This window comes from Falco cherrug, chromosome 2, assembly GCF_023634085.1.
Source record: "Falco cherrug isolate bFalChe1 chromosome 2, bFalChe1.pri, whole genome shotgun sequence".
In the NCBI taxonomy this organism is placed as follows: domain Eukaryota; kingdom Metazoa; phylum Chordata; class Aves; order Falconiformes; family Falconidae; genus Falco; species Falco cherrug.
Genome location: NC_073698.1, coordinates 22,558,277 through 22,576,504, shown reverse-complemented (window position 1 = coordinate 22,576,504; position 18,228 = coordinate 22,558,277).

Sequence of the window (18,228 nt, the reverse complement as noted above, 5' to 3'; positions counted from 1 at the left end):
CTCTCACTGTCACTGGTTTCTATTCCCAGTTTCAGACATCAGATTTGACCCTAGTGATTTTATTTAGAAAATGTAAATTTTACAGTAAAAAAATTTCCTGCTTTTTCTACCGTATTGTTCCTTTATCTGACAAATACTGGTTTCTTTCACTGGCCTGGTGGAAATACTGAACACAATATCACTTCTTTCAGAAACCCTGTAATTTTGCTTGTAAACGTCAATTCTTTGGCATGGGAAGGGACAACCTTAGGGCCAAGGCAACCAAGTTGGCTTAAACAAGTGCAAGAACAGTCTCCAAAGACTATCAGGCACTGAGTGTCATTACACTGCTAATTTCCCTTGGGACACTCTCCATCTTTGCTCACAGGCTTCTCACAAACACTTCCAAAGTCTTCATCTCAGCCTCAATCACCTTATGCCAGTCTCTGCCTCCCTCTCCTCCACCCTCTCCTCACTTGTGTGCATCATCTCTCTCACTTTGCTTTTCTGTTTAGTCACTGTGCACCCCCATTAAATCAGCCAAGGAACAGAAAGCTCAAGCCTCACTGCCTTTTCCGCACTGCCCCACTTCACTCAAAAAGCCAGGGAGCCAAACTAATGTGGATGCCATCACATCCTACACAATGTTTTCATTGTATTTGACTTACCTCAACTGCAACTCATTGGGCAATTAAACTCTGAACAGTATAATCTCAGTAGATCTTTGGCTGCTGCTGAAGTAGAAATGAGAAGAAATTATCTGTCTTCAACTTGTACACAAGATAATTTCATTTTCCATCAAATAGTGGGCTTGTGAAAGATGCAGACAGATGATGGACTCTGGCTAGTGTTTATTATATGAAGTGCAACAACTCCTGTGATGCAGCCCTCCCTCTCTGCTCTATATATCTATTGATCCCCATCACATAATTAAATTGTGGACTCTGAAAGGGAAAGCCATCTTTCATTTCAAGTGCTGATCAGCATCTAGCCCACCAGGGCTCTGAGCCCTTATTAGATCTCTGGTAATACTGCAATGCAAATAGCGAGGGAGCTGCATCTGCCTGCTCACTAGCCCCAAGACTCCATGCTTGCCTAATGCAGAGGATCTTATATATCCAATAACACAATAGCTGGAGTGACAGATCATTACAGAGCTATTGTGCCAGAAGTGCTGTTATGAGTATAAAGGATTGAGCTGGTTATTAATCATCTCAAAGCATTTTACAAGGGCACAAACATAAATCACAGCACTCCATCCAGTTGGGTAATTACATTCTGCCACAATAAATCCCTTCTAAAATTTCTACCAATAATAGTATTTTTCACTTCCAGTCCTAAACTTTGTGCTTTGTTGCTTTATACCACTAAACAGCTGATGTATTTCTCTTCTAAGGTGATCAATTGCCTTCTATGGAAATTCAGATGTATACAGAGCTGCACTATATTCTTTCTGTAGCCATCAGAGAACTCTATAAAGCCCTTTCTTCATATTAAATTATGTATAAATGCACAATTTTCTTACTCTGAAGAAAATACATTAATGATGTTTAGCAACAGAACTCTTTAGGCAGCCTTTTTGAATGCCCAAATGGTAAAAATTGACTCCTAAATCATATTTATCCCACGATGTCATCAAATCCAAAAGCAGCCAGGCAAAAGAGAAAATAATCTCCTCTTAATGCACCTTTCAAAATCTCCACACAGTTTGGACAGTTCTGAATATAAAATAGCAATGTCATTTGCAGCTGGCTATTTATTATTTAGTATACAGGGCTACATAGCTGTGCATTCCTTTATAATACATGAAGGGAGCTTTCAATTAGTAAAGCAGGGAAGATCTGGCCCTTTAGACAGCCACGCTTGAGGACGTTTGAAAAGCCTTCCTGAACCACACTTTCTGAAGACTTACGCTACTATTCATAGCTACTACTTAGGATTTGTTCCTCAGAGAGAGCAATTTCCCATGGCCACAGTAAGTGTTTGTGTCCAAATGAAAATGACATATTAAAGCATGCCGTCCTGGTAGCAGTGCAGGTCATTTCCTTTATTAAAAAATAAATACATAAAAATCGCTTGCTGGTTGCCTTATGTAAGCCCTGATGCACTCTTTAAATCAGCTTCCAAAGAGAGGATAAATGGACCATCTTTTCAAAACAATGTCTTGAAATTGTGTATAACACCTGATATCATCAGTTTTGCAGCTATCTTTGGAAGCTTCTCTGGCTTAGCAGCAAACTAAAGAGATAAGCAAACACATACTTGGATCTGCATCGTTGCTTGGAAACAATCAGTTTGGGAATGGCGTAATCCTATTAGTCTAAAGAAGACCAAAATTTTAATAGACTTCATGCAATTCAGATGCAAACTCTTCCTCTCAAATCAAATTTTATTACACATATCTAACAGCTTTCCTCCTTTTTTTTTTTCCCCCCTCCCTACTAAAGGGCATACATAAATGCCTCATGGTATTGCAGCGATGAATAATGATGTGCTAAATCTTTATTGATTTGCTTGGCATTCTCAGAGACTCCCCACTCCCAAAACATATGCATTGAATTACACACGCATGTTTGCAGTATAAAAAATACATTACATTCAAAAGAGAAGATTGAAGAGCTTAAAGGACTGCTAATGGAATATAGAGGTCTGGATTATTCAAGCTGGGCTTGGCACAAGAGCACATCTGGGAGCACAGAAGGGATGCTCAAACCACAGTTTTAGGCAACTCAGCTAGCACGTGTGATTAGAGTCCTGCTGCTGTGAATGGAGAAACACCAGCATGGCCTGTAACTGAGCCAGAGCTGTCTACTGTCCTACTCTTTCTCCATTGAGTACAGAAGGAGCTCAGCTACCTAAAAAGATCACTGAAGTTGAGCAGAGCAGCCTCAGGCCTACTCTGATGGATTTGCAGCTGTCTCAGGACTGCTGCGGCGCAGGGGGACCCATGCTGCAGTGCCAGCCTGCAGGGTGCTGAAGCACAACTCGGTTCCTCAGCTCCGAGATGTAGATGGTTCTAGTGGTGCCTCTTGAAGACAACAGATTCAAAGTGGTGCAGAGCATCAAGAAAGTAAGAGAGGATGAAGCCTGTAGTTTTCCATGGGTAAAATTCCATTTTCAGAAGTAGCGAACTACACACTGAAATCCATCTTTGTTCAGAGGAGCTGTCATTTACACGCTGAACTCCCATCCGCTTCAGTGGAGCAGAAACTTGTGTAAAGCTTTCCCAGTGAGAACAGATCCCACCTCGTGGTTATGGCTGCTGGCTTCAACCCAGCCAAGAACGGTCGTCATCTAACCTCGCTGTATCCGTGTGAAATTCACTTACTGATCCTTCTGAACAGATATCCGGATCAGAGCCACTATGACAACCCAGATTCATTTCATACCTGGTGAGCAGCAAGGCAAAGTGTGGGAACAGCCTTACAAACAGACCCGCTTTTTGACCCCAAGACACTTCTCTTCAAGGCAGGGTTGACACATACAAGTCAGGGATAATGCCAAGGCACATACTGATGTTGCCTAGTTTGAACTCCATTCTCTCAGGCTGTCAAACAAGCCTGCACTTTGAATGGGTACGATATTCCTATTAAAAGCATGAATTGTAAAAGTACAAATGGGAGATGGTTCTCAAAAGGCATTTTTTTTTTAGCCAGCAGAAAGCTTCATGCCAATTGCTTAAAAAGGCTTTGAAAGTTTTCCAAGACAGCACAACACAGGTCCAAATCACTCCTACCGGTTTAGCTTCATAATTGCCTTCCCTTTCAATACTTATTTTTGTCTTCAGCTGAGCGCCTCCCTCCCCCCTGCCCAAGTCCCCTCGCACTGCCAGTATCCTTCAGAAAGGGTGGAATCTAGCTTCCCTTCCCACCCCACACACGTTACCCAGCTGTGACACAGGTTGCCGAGGGCAGAAGCGCAAGGTGCACTTACCCAGCTGTGCCCAAAAATACTTCCCACCATCCCCACATGAAGTATTAGGGAGAAAGTGCAGTCCTCCTGAAACCTGGAGCAATCCCATAGTGTTTGGCAATTTCTGCTTTGCCAACACAACTCTTGCAAAACTCAACCTGCTCTGTCACCAAGGATTCATCCGAGAAGAGGAAATATTTGTGTTTCAGCCAGCCCCTCTGAGTGCTGGGTTTTACCAAGACTAGGTTTCCACAAGCAACTTGAATAAAGGATTGTATCTAAGCTCTAACACAAGTTTCCAGAGTTTCCCAGAAGCCTTTTTCCACCTGTGTGACTTCTGTTCTCAACCAGTGCTGAAGATCCCATGAATTTTTAAATGCTATATTTGGATCATAATTTTCCTAACCTCCTTCGCTGCCATTTCAGTACACATTGCAGAAGAGGTAGTCTGACCTGAGCTCTCTGAGACTGTTCTAGAGACTTTTACTTCTTTATTAACTGTTCTGCTGGTATCTAGACTTCCTAGGCACTTTTATTTCCACCTGGAGAACCCCAGTGGTGCTGTCCTCACTCCCACATCCAAACACTGACAAAATTTTGAGCTAGCTAGAAATGTGTGTCAGTGGATGAGAAGATAATTACCTTTTCTCATTTGTGGTCCTTAACTACTGTTTCTGTTAGTAAAAATTCTGCTTCTTTTCCTTGTCTTTTCTACACCTTCAGCACTTGAATGATTAGTCTACTTCTTATTTCTTCCTCTTTGGATTTTTTAACATATTGATAACACATTTTTATCTTAGAAGGATTTCCTGGGTTCTTCAGGGTCTAACCATGAGATTCTTCCTTTTTAATACATTATTGTTAGTTAGCTGTTATTAGATATATCTATGTGGGATATGGCTGTTTGTGCACCTAACTGGTCCTGATGGTCACCTTTTGATGGGGTGACGTCAACACTGCATGAGAGTGATGACATCAAAGTAGCTCAACACCCATTTTTTATTTTCTTCTCTGGCTTTTCATAGTCAAAATCTGCAAGGGCATGTCTACTCTGAAGGTGAAGCCCCAGTCCCAGTCCCCATCACATATATCTGCAAGGAGCAGGGGGATCTTGCAACTCCACATGTGATCTGAGCTCTTTTTTTGCTCGCCTCTCCAAGGAGCCTGGTTTTGGGATGGCTGTGGATGCAGTTCGCATGGAAATGTCTGCAGTCATTACAGGACAAATACTGGGAGTCCAGGGCCACCACAGGGAGCAGAGGCTGACATCAGCAAGGAGGTACAGGTGAGCCAGCTGCATGGACCCCAGCTGGGTGAAAAGAGGAATAGCCAAGGAAGTGAGCCTGGTATTACCAAGGGGAAATTTGCCTTTCCAGTAAGGCTGGAGGCAGCAGATCGTAGCAGAAAGTGAGTGTCCACATGCTGAGGAGTTAAGAGCTTGCCTGTTTGTCACAAAGCATGATGAAGCTGAGGATGAAGGACAAGACACAAGCACGAAGCTTTTCTGAGAAGCTTAAACGTTTACAGTATCAGCATCTATAGCCCTGTAAGTACAGCACTGCCACTGCTCATAACGGGCTGTTACGTGCGGTGCTGAGTTTTCAAGGTCTCAGGAGTGAGGTTCATCAAGCTGGTTTTGTCTGAACTTTTCTTAAGCTGCCTAGAGCTTTGTTTTATGTCTGGTTAGCTGCATCTGCATTTTTTTCTAATGACCACGTGGCTATGCTTGATTTGTTTCCCTTTTGCTTCTTTTTGCATGCTATAACCATTATTTTTACATTGATGGTAGCAACAAAAAGCTCTTCCATGCACAGTGAAACCTTCATGCCTAACACAAGGAGGTGGTGTAGAGGAAAGCAGGCTGGACATGATAGCAGGGGCCTTGAACGTCGGGACACAGGGCACAGCATACAGGCATGGGGTGATAAGAAAAAAAGAGGCTGACATGGCAGAGTTCAGGGCTGTAAACAACTCACATATGGTCTATTAAAGAAATGAAGACATGGGAGCTGGACAAAGCATGTTTCAGGGGTAGCAAACAGAGCCAAGAACAAGTATCTAACATGAGTGAAAGGTGTCATATCTGTAGATTTGGTTGCAATACAGAGTGGCAAATCAAGGTGTGAACCAAAACTTACAGAAATGATCCCATTTGGCTTCTACAGGCAGGAGGAGGAAGTCATCAACCTGGCAAGGGACTCATCCCCCTGGTCTGAAGCCATCAATCTGAGCACCCAGAAGGACAGTGGGAGGGGTGGAAAAAACTGGAAGAAGGACCAGACACTAGGACTGGGTATAACAATTTTAGCTGTGTTGATATTATGGAAACTTCTTTAGCAATGTTCTTTGGTTTTTATTTTTCCTTTCTTTTGCTATAGTATTTAGGTCTGGATTAATAAGAATTCTTTGATTAGATTAGAATTCAATTATGCTAACAGAAGATTCTTAGCTCTACATAAGGTGTGTTTCCTTTTTGTCCGTAACAAGATTTTGAGCTTAACAATTCAATAAATCCCCAGTGCTCTGGAGACTGAGGCAATTCCTGATTTCTCTCTCTGTTAACAACTACGCACACCAGACACCTGAAGGCACTAACATTCTCACTGTTCCCCCAGAGTAATGTGAGGAAGAGCAGGAAAGGAACCCTCAGTGTCCACAAAGCATTCATTACAGCCACTCAGCTGGAGGAGCAGCTTCACTGAGGCTCTACATATCCACCCTGGCATAAAGGATTTCTAAATCCTGTAAAAAACATTGCTTTTTCACATGACCCTGCAGTGCATGCAGACAATTCCCACCAATTCAGTCTTAACAGCTCTATGCTATGTGTTTTAATGTGCTCTCCCTGCTTTTCTGGGTATGACAGAACAAGGTCCCGAAAAACATGAGATCATCCCCAGCACCTTCGTTTCTGCACTGGCAAAGGGGCTGTAGCACTCTATTAAGACAGTCTTCAGCCAAGCATTGCAGAGCAGAAGAAAGCCCTAGCTGATAATGGACGTGTAGGACCCATTATGCCAGTTTCTTGCCCACAGAGGCAGAGTCAGCTCTTAACTATGCTGGGTTTATGGTCATTTTGCCTGAGGGGAGCAATTTAAAAGCAGATGCAGCATCACCAAGAAATGAGGCCAGTCATGTGGAGTTTCAAAGGGATTTGAGCATCTAGATGGAGGTACATCCTTGCTGAAACTACCCCACAGTCCTTGGGATACTCCTTCCTCTACTACTGACTGGAGTTGCTTTTTTCCTGGTTATTTCAGCACTTCCAACGTTGCTCGGGAATTTCCAGATCTCTGCTGAATGGATTAATTTAGGAGACAAAATGCCACGTTTTCCTTCTATAATCATTGAGGTAATCCACTGAATTTCCAAAGCTGCTACCTGCAAGTCTCACTCAGTGTCAGGAGCTCCAGTGGGAATTCAGTGCCTCTGAAAGTCCAGCAAGGAAAAGACCCCAGGCTTCAGGCAAACTGGAGATGATATTGGTAAATGACACGGAAGAATAACTCTGAGAGATGCAGTACACCCTGGAGAAGAGGATGCCCAACCTGGCTGCTGTATAGATTTTTAGGTTGCTTTTGAAAAAAAGTGTAATTATAAATATGTGGGAAAAAAAGTTTTCATTGGCAGATTAGCACCTAAATCTTTTCCAGAAGAAGTGAATTAAAGAGGAATTTGAGAGGGAAAGGAGAGTTGTTTGGGACAGGAGAGCAATCCCCTATGCACAGTGCATATGCCTGATGTACATGCATTTTCCTGGTGTTTCCCAACTTTATCTCTGCCCTCTAATTTAAGGTTGCATGTTCCAATAGTAAAGGTCTCACAGCTGTGGAAAGGAAGTTGCAGACAGCCTGTAATTTACTGCCAAACATCACTCTAAAGAAGTTTGCAATTTGTGATAATGGTATTGTTCCTTCAATTCTGTTCGTGTAGCTCATCCTTCATTATACACAATGCTTTACAAAGCCTTCTGTGTTTAGCAGCATTAGCCCCTCAAGCAAGAGATTACAGTAAGAATATTTAAAATTTTATTACTGCAGCTATTTTTTTAAGTCCCTAGTGGCAGTAAGTACAAGGTATGAGTGGGTAGTGCCAGGAAAAATCATTCTTGTTTGTATCAGGCAACAAATAAACCCCACATGTCTAATACAATTTAACATAATAAACCCTCAGTGCAATTAGCCCTTAGATTAGTAATTTTGTAATTCAGATGATCAGCAATGACTAAGACCTGTTGTATGCCATCTTTCAAGTAACGATATAAATAGCTTTAGCAAGCAAAACAGACACTGGCAATATATTGTTTCAAAATACAGTTTTCCATTCCAGATCTCTGATCTTTTTCCTGATAAAACTGCCTGAAGATGATTTGGACTAAATGGATGGGCTTTACCCAAAGCAGTCTGAGGCTCAGCTGAGAGTGTATAATCTGTGTCAGCCCTGAATGGACTGGGAAAATGTACCCTTGCTCAACAATAGGCCATTTCTCCGCTAAAGAATTTGCACTTTACTGCTTTCTCAGGCAAGATACGCATCACCTCTTACCTCTGAGGAGGGGTGGGGGTGTGCACAGAGAATCACTGCCACAGAATCATGCAGGCAGGATTCATAGCAGCCAGGTTTGCTGTTTCATTAGGCTAAAGGCTGAGGTCTGCGTCTAATTACATAGGATTCAGATTTATGAAATCCAAGGGGTTTGTTTGTTTTTAATTTATTTTGATTTGTGATATTGGTCTGGTTGAGTTTTCCCATCAATGACTCCTTCCAGAAACATTAGTTAGTGTCACCGAGGGCCTCCTGGGGAAGGGGGAGCACTCCGCTTGGCTGCAGAGCTGTTACTCACAGACCACATGCAGTTGCTCAGGATCTGTGACAGTGTTCGGGTACTCCTGGATGGTTACAGCACCCAGCGTGTCCTCTGCAGTGTTACCTTTAAATGGTTAAGCTTTTCCTCTTCTGTGTTCCGGTATGCTCGTTTCTTTTCCCCAGCTGGGATACACCTTTCCTCTAGAGAAATAATATGCAGTGCCTCAAATTTTTCTTTTGCTGTGGAAATACACTTCTTTCTTTTTGAAGAGTTTGTTTTACCCTAAAATACGATTTTGCCCTCTGGATTTATAAACCCACTTTATATCATAACCTGAACTCCTCCACTGCCTGATGTCCCATGTCTTTCTTTCTTTTCCACTTAGTATGATGAGAAAGAGGGAGCCGTGCAGACTAGATCGCTCACCTACTTCATGGAAAAGTGACCCAAACTGGTAGCTAGTGGGTTGCACTCTTAAACATGGCCTCAGTTCAGCAGATAAAAGGTTTTCTAACTCTGGTAATATATATCAAAAGGAACAGGGCTCCTGGGAGGCCACCATGGAGGCTGCTTCTGCTGGTAAAACAGGACAGGAGTATGAATGATCTATCTTTTTCATACCAATCACTAGCTATATTTAACTGAACACCAGGTCAATAAAGGCTGGTGATCTGATCCTGATAATTTCTTTAAGTGGAATGAACTTAGACGAGGCAGCCAAGTTGTTAAGGCACTTGTGAATTTGGATTGATTTTTCAAGAACTACTTTGGTAAAGTTTTGTAAAGCTAATGTGACCCTAATGATGTTAAATGTAGAGGTGATATAATTAGAAGATAGTTCATAGTTAATAATTTTCTATAAAATTCTCCAAATAGAGATCATCATATATAGTTGTAAATAAACATACAAATAAGATTGGTTGAGAAAAAATCATATTTTCAGAGAAAATTTGGCTCATTTTTTTTCCAAAATACGTTCTCGTTCTGCCAAGACAAGAAGTTCAACTCCACAAAAAAGAGAAATTGCTACAAGACTGTGCTTTGTGAGAGTGCTTTAAAAATCTACTAACAGAAAATGCTTGCTTTGCTTTCTGATTTCTTCTTAAAGAAATCTGTAGCCTCTGTCAGTAATTTTTGTGTGACTGGTCAGGAGTAAATCCAGCAGAAGTGTTACCCAGGCCCTATCTCATGCAATGTAATAGAAGTAAGACGTGTCATCTGTGTGATATTTTTCCCTTTTTATTATTAATGTTTACATCTTACAGTCATTTCACAAATACAGCATGCTTTAATGTACTTCTACCATATCCTAAAGTAGAACTTTTACTTTGGTTTCTTCAGGGAATGATGTCTGTAATTTTCAGGGATTTGTGTCACGTGCAGCCATGTAGGCATGAGACATCTTTGGGCAGCAAGGTCTGGTTTGGCAGCCCTTATTTTCTAGCTATTGCCCAGCTTTCCTCAGCTAGCGAAGAGCTCCATAGCAGCAGGAAACCCCAGAGGACATCACGGAACCTGTATGAACAACACATTAAACACCTGTTGCAGAATAATTACTGTCTTTACTTCCATTTTTTACGTGACCAGCCACATGCAGTCTCCTAGCAATCAGCAAGCCGTGCCTTCCATCGCCCACATGGATGCAGGCTGCAGCTGTGGGGTGAGATGTGGGGTGAGATGTGAGCTCTGGGTGGAACACAGGCTGACCCCCAGCAGGGCACTGTGCACATTTCTGAGGTAGAGCTGCACATGGGAGAGTTTTCAGAAGACCTTGCTTCACAGGGCTGCTGGCTTCTGGGAGCATAGCTGAGAGCGTGAGTGACGTGGTTAGATGGGGTGGTATTCAGGTTTGCTGTTAACAGTGGGAGACATTGCAGCTACTAGTCCCTAGAGAAAAGAGGCTGGGAAAGATGTTGCTTCTGCTTGCTGGGGACAGGTTTCCACCCAAACTTGGCATTAAGAGATACGAACCCTAAGAATAGCCTTTTCCAGATATTTTGTGAGTCCTTAGGATGAAGGCTCCCTCACATCTCTCCTCTCTTTGTTAAGCATTCGTGATACCTGTGGATTAGCACCTCGCCCTCAGGTTTGCCTGAGCCCACCTCAAGAGTAAACACACATGCTGCTGGTAAGACAAAGTGCCATTTACCCACCAAGAGATAAGGTCAGGTTTCTGTTAGAAGACTGCAAACTAAATTGCCAGCAAAGTATAAATACAGTTTTAATCTCAGCCCTGCAACACAACGTGTCTGTCTGCTTAGACTCTCTTATCTAGGACATATCTTTGGTCTCAGAAGAAAGGGCTGAAGGCACCATCCAGTCGCCCTCAGGGTGTCATCCTCTGCTGTCCGAAGCAGAGACCTCTTCCCCAGCATGGAGCTCATTTATAGGCTTTAGGGCTGGAGTCTGAGGTGAGAAGGCAAATGCTGAGGAGAGTGTTTAGGACCACTGAGAACCACCTTAGATACCTACAGACCATCTTTCCTCTGGTCTCTGGACAAGATAACGTAACGCATTGCTGTTATATACTTTTCCAGTAATTGATCACAGAAAAAAATGGTGAAGCTCATGTAGTTTCCTGCATACTTGCAGCACAAATATCCATTTAAATATTGCCTTATTTCTGTCCTTCTCCCTCCAGCAAATGTCACAATCAGCACAGCAGAGCTTCTGAAGGTCTTGTTTTCCTCTGATAGCATGAGGCAGCCCAAATAATATCAATGGGCTGTGGCTAGAAAGCTTCACTAGGGAGGAGAATTAACCCAGCTGAATAAATATGGGTTAGCTTTGGCTAACACCTCAGGGTGAAATCTCTAGGTCATGTTGGCTGAAAAAGACAGTACGAAATGGGTCAGACATCCAGACCTCAGCTCCCCCTTTTCCAGGCTCTAAAGGCAGTTGTTGCAGGCAATGGAAGCAGGGAATGTTTTCCTGCTGACCTGGTGGGGCTCACAGGCTCTGGGAGGGCACAGGGGAGTGCTAGACCTTGCAGAAGAGAGGGATGGAGACAACCGTTCTCAGGAAGGACAGGACAGTGGAGAGGAGGCAGAAAGGGAGCAGAGCGTTATTGCAGTGATGGTGAGCTTCTGCAGCACCATCCGACTGCACTCTGGTTCTCTGCACAGTCAACAGAGAAGAGTGATCATGTTTTGAAAGGGCTGGTTTTAAAAGACACAATAAATTTCCTGACTGACACCTCCCTGATAAATGTGTATAAATTCCCTTGGATAACATGCCCCTCGGAGAATTACAGGCTTTGAGTGCCTGGGTAAGTTTTACTGCTTTGATTTCCATAGGCTGGCTAATGGCTGTGAAATTCCTTCCCAGCTCTTAGTTTGAACACTGCATCCACAATTTAAAAGCACTGACGTGTTTACCCCTATGTTAGATAAAGAAAGAGGCTACATGGGCTATATGGTATGTTATACTTACTGATGCAGCTAGAGGGATGCCAGAAAGCCCAGTCCATCAGCAAGGCTGTAACCTTAAGTGAATAAATACACAGCATAGGTTTTCGAGCAAAAAACAGCTTTGAGCACCAGGAAGAATAAAGTCTTAATTCTGCAAAGATATTATCAGCAGCCACTGCAGCACCTATTGTTTCTATTCATAAGCTCCCTCCCGTATCTTTGCCTCTTTTACTACATCAGTTTCAGGCTACTGAGAAATTCCTCCGTTCCCAAATCATGTTCAAGCTACTGTAACCCCTGGATGCACTTGAAAGCAGCTGATTCTGATTTGGTTTTTTGCTCTATTATCTCAAGTTTCCTCCCTTGACCTCTAGAAGAGATACCATTCAAACACTCTGAAAAGAAACTCTGACTCGCTAGTTACATAAACTTTCAAACAAAAGGCATGCATAATTAGATCACTCAATTTTGTGCAGTAGCAGAAGCCTTATTAACAGACAGCAACCCTAGAAAGGTGCTTTTTCTTAACCAAAGCAAATATACAGTGCTCTGAGGCTGTAATGCTGAGAAAACTTGGACAGTACTTATCTACTGCAGTCTTATGGATAACATAACGCTGTTAATTAACAGACTCCAGACAGTCTTCTTAGCTTGTCTTTGTCTGCAAGCATATTTAAATAAAAACTTTTCTTTCATTGGCCTGAGCTCTCTTTTAGGGACCAATTCTGCACTGTGTTTGCTATGGAGACAAACACCCTGCACATACGTCAAGTAAAATAGCTTGGGCAGCAAAATAGGGTCAGAGACAGTTCACTCAGCACACAGTAACAATTTGGTGCTCCTGTCTGCTGGTGATGGCAATATATTACACATCAGACGACACTGGATGTTGCACACATTTGCACAAAGCAAAGCTAAAGCTCAGACAGCAATGGCAATGGTCACTTAGTTGTTAGGCGATGGCTGTTACAGCTAAACAAGTGAGCATGAGCTCCAGGCAGATGATGGCTCCTCCAGGCATGGCTGGTTTTCAGTTACTACAAAACCCTGTGACTTGCTCCTCAACAATGGGGCTATCCTACTTACTGAGCAGTACGGCCATCGTGGGTAGTGAACAGCATCTCCTGATGTTTCTCTGGGGATGCAGAGCAATTTGTATCTTTACTGCTCTCTCCAAAGAGACATCAAGAGAAGCTGACACTGTCCGCAGCAGGTATGGACCTAGCTATTGTCCAGCTCACAACCACAGTTTGGGACCATGAAAGGCTCAAACAGCTTCCTTTGGAAGAATGTCCCCTCCCATGGGAAATGAGGAGAATGAAGGCAAGGAAAACCGTTTTGGTGAGCTCAGCTCATCTGGAAGGACTCTAATGGCCTTGCACAGGCACCGTGTGGTGTCTTCTGAGGGTTCAAGAGTGTCTTTGGTTCTGATCTTGCATCCCTGCAGACACGTAGCTTTATTGTATTCTGTGTGAAAGCTGTGGGTGCACAAAGGATGAGCTGAAAGCCCAGCTGGGCCCAGGTGTACACAGGGACATGGAGTGTGTGGTCTGTGCAGGACTGTGGAGGAGCATGGCATCTGGGTGCTCCCCTGCCAGGATCCGCCTGTGAGCAAGGTGCCTGCTCTGCCTTTATAGGAAGGCACTCTCTGGGTCTTGTGGAAAATTTTACTCCTCTTAAAGCAGACACCAGCTTAGCTAAGCTGAATGCTTGGCAGTTGCAAAGGATGTGTCTACACTATTGTTTTGGTTTGGATCACGAGTGAGCTTTAGAAGTGATTCTCCTGATCAGCTCCATGGAGCTTTCCGTGGATACTGACAACAGCCTAAATACTCCTCCCAGCATCGTTCTCTGCATTTTAGGGGGAGCTTCTGACAACTGAACAGTTGTCAGATTTCAAAGCTTGGCAAAGCAGCGGTTTCGCTCCCAGAAAGAGGTAGACTTTGTTCCTCCCGAGCAACCGTCCTGAAGTCTGATCGATGAAGTCTGACCATGATGACAAAGGGGAACCTGAACCAGGGTGGCAGTGGCAGATGACGTGAGGCTGGATTTAATCCCCTCCGCACCCCATGGCTCTCGAGCAAGTGCAGACCTGACTGTTTCCTCATGGAGATGAGATGCAGGCCAGGGTCACCAGAGCCCCAGCCCAGCTATCAGGCAGCTCCCATCTTTCCTGAAGTGGGCCAAGGGCACAGCTGGGAAGGATAATTTGATTTGGACACTACAGCTTGGTGAGGATGTATTGACTTCTCATTCCCTTTTATTTCTTGGTAGAAGTTTGTTCACCCCACTGTATTTTTTGATGGAAAAGAGATAGTTTCAATGGATATTACTCTGGAAGTTAAAATGAAAACAGTTTTGTGAAAAGCAAATAAATTATTTGGGCTCAAAACATCATTAGAAATTAATCTACATCTAATAAGATGTCAAATGTCAATGTCAAAAGGCAATGGATGTTGAATATCAGATTCTTTTGATCTGTGTGAGTGTTGGGGAGGTCCTCCTTCTCTCTGTGTGCCAGAGGGAGCTGGTGCTGGGGCTCTACATGAGAGCGCTCTGCCTGCCTGCACCGAAGGGGTCAGTCACCCTCATGTCCTCCATCGAAATGATTCAGCTTTCTGCCAAAAAAGACAGCACTGCCTGGCCAAAGCCAGCTCTGCCACCTCTCACTGAAGCATGCTGCCCTGCATTGGTCCTCTCCAGGGCTTGAACCAGTAATTTCACCTTGGCCACGTGCCTCGGAAAACGATATGTTTCTGAGAGAGAAACACGGTGCTGCTGTCATCTTCCAGCCAGCCCTCACCATGCCTCACATCCTCCAGGCTCTTCAGTGAGCCCCTTGAACACATCCAGGTGTTGTGCCTTCTCATGTACACTGAAAGCAAGCACCGTAGCACAGGCAGAAGCTCTTTATTTGATATTTGTATACAGAACATAAACCCATGAAGCTTCGGGTGGTTTGGTTCTGTTTCTTCTTTCATTCTTCAGATGGGACCCTAGAAAGAAATACAAAAAGAAATACAAGAAGAAAGCAGAAGGTGATGTCACACGCCATCTGATACAAGTTCTTATTCCACAGCATCCTAATGAATATGTTTTGCTGAATTTTTTAAAAAATAGTTTATTTTCTCAGCTGGCCATGGAAATGGAATACAGATGTGAAGTCAGTATGAGATAAAGATTTGTAACATCATCCAGCCAGGTTATGGAGTGCCCAGAAGATTTTCCTAGTCACCTAAATCAAGGAATTGTGTTAGCCATGGGACTAATAAATCCTGATGTCCCGTGTCCTCCTTCTGCATAAGTCTCTACTGTCTAATGAGGAGACAGTTGTTAGTTTTTCCTTCCAGAAAGGAAGGAAATTCGCTCAGACCTCTTGAGACCACTTCATCACTGGTTCCTGAGATAACTCGGGAGGGGCAGGACGTGCAATCTGCCCCAGAAACTCCCCAGAGGAGCCAGGAGAAGTCAGTACACTGGCTACGGCAGTACTGGAGTACCTCTAAGGAACTCTGGAAATGCTATTTGCGATATGGGGCTTTCTCCTTCCATCACTTTGTCTTGCCTAGAGGAACCACCACCTCTTTGGAAAAGCAATCATGCTTTTGTAAACTGTCCAAAAAAGGAGTTCTAACCTAGGCAGGTGATACGGGAACAGGGTGATCCTACCTTTTGAGAAACTTCTCAGTAGTCTGCTCACTCAGCCACATTCTCTAGCGAGATGCTAGAAGTGGAGCTGCCTTGATGATGATGGCTTTTAGCAACAGAGAACAAGTGCTCACAGCTCCGACTTCCTGACCATCAAGGGAAGGCAAATCCACACCTTTCCTTTCCTGATTCGTTCCCAGCATGATGAAGTAGAAACTTCTTATGACCTAATGTGACTCCTGCTGGGAGATGGCAACCATTTGGAGAGCAATCTGATGAACTGAACAGATCAACAGCATGTTCTGCAAAAGACGTGGGAGTGCCCTGGTCAGCTTCTTCTCTTTGAAAGTATTTGGAGTCCTGCCTTGAATCCCATTTTTTGGCAAAATATAGTTACAGCTCCCGTTCCCTTGTCCTGCCCCTGAGAAAGAGCCGGGGAAACTGCCAGTCCCCTTTCTGCTGTTCCAGACATCCCATCTGATGTCCTGCCTGGGGAGCAGTTGTTCCTGGACCCATCCTGGAGCTGCTCTGTTCCTCTTCTCTCGACTGACAAGTCAATGAATACTGAACTACTTAACTTTCCCGAGGGGTCACCAGTTTTGACAGCCAAAGAGCTTGGGGAATACGCGTAGCTGATGGCTCTCTCAGGAGACATTAGACTTGTCTCACTCTTTACCTCAGGGAAAGACAAAGCTGAGGCCACCCTGTCACTGCTGGTTATTTCCATCTGTCCTGCTGCCCCAGTCAGCCTTGTTTGTTGTTTCCCTTCGCTGTTCTTTTTTGAAGTGTAACAGATGAGTTGTGAAGCACTGCGGGTGACGTCCTGGTGTCCCTGGCCTGCTGCCACTTCCGTTATGTCATGTAGGAGCTGCAGGGTTGTGTGAAGACCCTGGAAGAAACCTCGGAGTTTGTCTTCAGCACCCTGAGCAAACTTACTGCCGGCTATGGTGCAGCAACTCCACTTCATGCTCCAACGTGACACCCTCTCAGAGCTGGGAGAAGGGATTTTTCCCCCTCCCACCAGTGCTCGGTGTTGAACTGAAGGGCTGCAACATTGCCACTGCCTCTCACTGTCCAGGACCTGCTGCACACTGCGACCTGCTGCCACAAGTTCCCTCAGGGAAAGTGGGAGACCAAATCTACCAGAGACCACCTCCACCCTCCCCTCCCAGTCTCACCCTCGACTGTGTCCCTGCTCCCACCCCTCTTGCTGGAGACCAGCATGCAGGCTTCACCCTGGCAAGATACCTTCTTCCTTGGTACCTGCCCACTGACTTTCTCTCACATCCCTCGAGTCCCTGTTGCCCTTCTCCCTCCACCCAAAGGACCAGCAGCCCCAAACCCTTGCACAGCAGAGACGGTGAGGGGTTTCCACCATAGCCTCTTGTAGCAGGTGGCTCTCCTTCCCCCCAGCCACCTCCCTCACAGCTTGGGAGGCTGTGCACACCACGCTGAGCCAAGCAGGCAACAGCAAGCTCAAGCGAGATTTTTGTGGCTGTAAGTGCTTGCTGCAAGTGCCAGGGCTCAGGGGGAGCAGAGGTGGCCGCCCCATGTTGGACGCTTCAGTCTGTTCTCAGGCTGTTGCAGAAACTTCTGAACTTGGCCAAGTTCAGGCCTTTTCCAGCTTCAGCCTTGGCAAAACCAATGCCTGCAGCTCAGGAGATTGATGTGAACTGGAAGAAAAAGGCAGTTGATGTAATTCTGCTCCTTAACCTCCTGTGATGGGGCTTGGAGAGAAGACAAAAAGAAGGTGTCACAGGAAGAGGAGGAGGAGGTGGAAATAGCTCAGTACTTTAATGAAGACTTTTCAAAATGTCTCACAGCTTGTCCCTGAATTCAAACCTCTTCCAGAAATGAGCACGGAGGAGTGTAGTGCCACGGTTTGAGACAGCAGGGCATGATGATGCAAGATGCCCACACTGGTAAGTATTTTTTTGTTGATCTCTTTTTCCCCTTCTTCTGTTGAAGTTCCAGAAACATGTTCAAAAAGTGTAAGTATTCACTGCAGAGCTGGGGAAAAATCTTCCTTCCCTTGGAAGAGGAAGGCTGGTTTTTTGAAAAATTTCCTTTTTTCTTCTGCGGGGTTATTAGAAACTGGCTTTACAGAGAATGATATTTCAAAGGGTTGGTTGGAAGTGATTGCAGCCCTTTTTGTTATTGCAACACACTGGAATACCTGAAATTCCCCTTCCAGTGCAGCAGCCTTTCCTAGAGCTATTGACAACCTCCTGGGATTAACCCATGGAAAGGACATCACGCTCCGGAGATGGCGGATCCTGAAATGTCCCTTTCGCCTCTGCTCTGCCAGAGCTCTGCACCCACTGCGGCACCCACGGCTCAGGACAGGGCTCGGGTCCCCCCGGAAATCCACAGGGAACCATCGCCCCCTTACGGCGCGGCCCCGTACTGCACCCGGGCTGCTCCCCAGCGCCCCCGCCGCCCCCGCTCCACCGGGCGCTGGGGGAGGCGCCA